At 40.7% G+C, this 3,798-nt stretch overlaps 1 long non-coding RNA gene across 1 annotated transcript in view; it reads left to right on the forward strand.

Annotated features, from left to right (window-relative positions):
- The window catches only part of LOC147139573 (uncharacterized), a 6,035-nt gene extending 4,801 nt beyond the window's left edge, over positions 1 to 1,234 (forward strand). Inside the window, exons 3-4 of the long non-coding RNA XR_015088641.1 lie at positions 474 to 820; positions 969 to 1,234. This is a non-coding gene — a long non-coding RNA (uncharacterized LOC147139573). The remainder of the gene's footprint in view (positions 1 to 473; positions 821 to 968) is intronic.
- Positions 1,235 to 3,798: the final 2,564 nt, after the last annotated feature.

Raw genomic sequence — 3,798 nt, forward strand, 5'->3', positions numbered from 1 at the left:
TGGGACTCATTTACACCCTATCTCCTGGGGAGAACTGCTTTTAATTGGGCACACTTTAGCATGCATCTTTTTTTGAATCCACTTTTTTTCCCAGGCTGTTTGGGGCGAATTTGCAGAGTTAAGCAAAAATAAGCAAAAAATATCTCACTCAGTAGAAAGGAGCCACAAGCTGAGTTGTTCATCAGCGACAGAGCAAGTTTACTCATCAAAAGTTTGCTGACGTAACATGCAGTTTAAAAAGTTGACACATTGACGGGATGGGAATTTATCCCCTGAGCCCCAGCAAAACAAACATGTGCAACAGTCTTATTGCCTCCACTAGATTTTTGTTGATCTGTGACAACCTGAGGTTTATATAACACTCTTAGCACCTTTATGGACTCTGAATGACTTCAGTGGAATGCTGCTATGAAATGTAAAAACTTACCATCTTAGTTTATTGAGAATGCCATTTGCTTCACTGTTCTGTGCAGATTCACTGGCGGAGCTAAGGGGGGCGCAGGGGCACCCCCCCCCCCCCCCCCCCCCGGAAATATGCTTGCACCGCCCTAGGTGTCAGACCAGATAATTGACTTATGGGTATTTTCTGGGATTTTTTTTTCACATTTCCTGTTGTGAGTAGTTTGCTGTTCCCTTTTATTTTGAAGTATTTGCAGTTCTCTTTCCAGGGCTGGTTTTTGTTTTTGTTTTCAGGGCTTCTCACACCTGTTCTCCATCACTCATCTCATCCAGTATTCAGCCTCCGGTCAAATCTCTACTCCTCGCCAGAATGTCTTGTCACCTGCAAAGGAACAGGTTGTATTCACCTTCTGCTAACAAAGTAAGAGCTCGAGTTGATTCCTCGTGTTGAGTTTTTCCTCTGTCGCACTTTGTTGTTCCTCCTAGTGTGTACTAGTGATTTTTAGTTAATTACCTGGGTTAACCCAGTGCTTCATTTTTGGACTCATTTCTTCTTTCTTCTCTCACAGCCCCAAGTCTTGAGAGCTCAGTCGCTGCCACGCCCGGTCCTCAGTTACTTTGTGACTTTGGTTCTTTTTTATTAAAGTTTATTTGTTACTTTAACATCTGTCTGCTCGTGGGTCCTTCCACCTCAAGCCTAACACACAACAGAACGTTCTGGCCTCACAACACTGTCCCCCGAAAGGAATATATAATATGTAATTTTTTTATCAGCGTTTTTGGAAAGGTTTTTGGGATTTGTAAAAAAAAAAAAAAAAAATTTTGTTGTGCTGACCCACTGAGATATCCTTGGCCCCTCCTCCTCCCCCCACAAGGAAAATAAAATCCTAGCTCCACCAGTGTGCAGATCTCCACTTCTTACCCCATTTATCAAACCAGCATCCTGTGTACGGTTTATGTCAACAGCTAAAGTTAAAAGCAACGGTGATTACCAAGATAATTGTCTGTAGTGAATGCACCCATCAGTATCAGTATTAACTTGTCTTCTACCACCATCATTTTCTGTCCTGTTTGTCCTCATTAGGGTTGTAAGTGACCTAGAGCCTATCTCAGATGACTGGGTGGGGAGAGGTGTTGTACACCCTTGACTATTCTCCAGCTAAATCAATTATGGACAGAGTATAATCTTCAATTAACCTAAGAAGCATGTTTATGGGATGTGGGAGGAAGCCGGAGTGCCCAGAGAAAACCAACGCAACCATTGGGAAAACATGTAAGGTCCACATAAGAAGGCCAGAATTGAGATTGCGAACATTCCTTCCATAATTGTCATTGTACTGTATTTCAGTGTTGTGGAGTAATAGCTCAGCAAATGGGGAGTGGGGCCCTCGTGAGGCTCCACATATGAGATATGAGGACCAATCTGCATGACAAATGGCACCAATAACGTTGTGACGTGACAAACGCATCCAAGGGGCTCCGCCGCTGCTTTGCCTGCCTTTCCAATGAGAGCTTGGAGTTGAGGCTTCTGAGGCTAAAAGCTTGCATTATTTGTACTCTATCCAGCGTGTGCAGTGTGTATTTACATTGGTGAGAGGATGAGAATAACCAAGCAGATGGTTAGTTGACCCCAACTTGGAGCTCTGCCTCTCAAACGCAGCTAAGGAAATAATTCAGGGAACCGTACTGAGCACGTGTTCTGAAAGCAATAAGAATGTCGCTGTTGGTATAACATTTCTTCCTTCCTCTTAAAACCATGTTTTTCTGCAGTAGGTAGTTGTTGGTTGTATTAAAACTATTTAAAGGGCAATCAGAATTCCTTGTTTCCACTAGTGGGCCTGCATAGTATATATTCTTAAAAAATATGTTTGGGTTGATTTCCCCTTTAAAGCGGAAGTCAAACCAAACATATTTTATTCAAGAATATGTTCCCAGCAAGCCCACTAGTTGAAACATGGCATTCTGATTAATTTTGCCTTTGTGGAATATAAATGAAGCAGCAAAATGCACTCATTTTTAGCCATCTTTGGGGACAGCCATTTTGTCTTCTGTCGACTGAAAATGACATCACAACTGCTCACAACGACCAATCACAGCTGACTTGTTTTCTGAATCTGAGCCGTGATTGGTCGTTGTGAGCAGTTGTGATGTCATTTTCAGTCGACAGAAGACAAAATGGCCTCCCCCAGAGATGTCTAAAAACGAGTGGATTACACTTATTCTACAAATGCAATTTTTATCAGAATGTCCTGTTTCAACTAGTGGGCTTGCATAGAACATATTCTTGAAAAAAAAAAATGTTTCCGTTGACTTCCGCTAAAATAATGTGGAGCACATTGGTGTCATTTAGAAAGGTTGTCTCAGTTTGGGAATGTTATTATTTGTCCACTTGCATGATTAATTCATGAGTAAAAGTATTTTCAAGGTCTTTTAGTAAATCCTTTGATGACCATATCACATTTACAGAAATTTAGCACATTCTGCATAGAGAATACACAATAAAACAACGCAATAAGTTCAATTTTTTCTCCGGTTTAAAGATAATGGCCTGAAGCAATGTTTTTATCCCAGGCTCCCATAACAATAACAAATCTAATCAGCATTGTAAAGTGATGTCTACAAATAAACATTATCTGATCATTTTTAGTGTGCTGCAAAGTAGCAATGCACTGACATGGCTGACGTTTCAAAGCCCAAGGCACTAATCCCAACTTCAACAAGATTTTTTGCTACAATATTACTGCACACTGCTGACGGCATCTGTAAAATTGTCAACAGAAAATTTATGATGACTATCATGACATGTCTGGTAATCAAACGTCATTTCCCCAAAATGTGCATTTCAAAAACAGTGTCATGATGGCTCGTTTTGTGTCTGTTTCTACATGTTTCTCCCTCTCCTTATACTCCTCAGGGCAACTACAATGACTGTCTTTGTCAAAAGACATTTCAATTTGGCATGCCTCCTCTTGGAGCTGGCAGATTACCACTTCAAAAGTGTGTGAGTCTCCAGGTACCCACCAACAGGGTGGGACTGAGATGTTGTCTGTCTCCAGCTTTCCTGTACTGTGTCTTCTTGGCAATGCAGATGAGTGTTTAGGCTCCCATGAGCACCCTTGTCCCCCAAACTAAAAACAAAACTCTCTCCAGTAGAATAATCAGAATGCATTTTTAATTCGCTGGAGTGTAACAGCATAATGGTTATATTAATATATTCAACACTGGAAATAATTTGTGTGTGTGGCGGGGGGTTTGACTGCTCAATTAATATAGTTTCTATTTGCATCTTAATTCCAAGATTCAATAAGGAAATATATTGCAGTATATTTTGCAAATCAAAATGGTAGTCAGCAACTCTATTACAAGGCAAATTTCATTTTTAGTGCAACTCTAAAAAAG

Source organism: Filicampus tigris, chromosome 11 (assembly GCF_054856515.1).
Source record: "Filicampus tigris isolate MCC_2025a chromosome 11, RoL_Ftig_1.0, whole genome shotgun sequence".
Classification (NCBI taxonomy): domain Eukaryota; kingdom Metazoa; phylum Chordata; class Actinopteri; order Syngnathiformes; family Syngnathidae; genus Filicampus; species Filicampus tigris.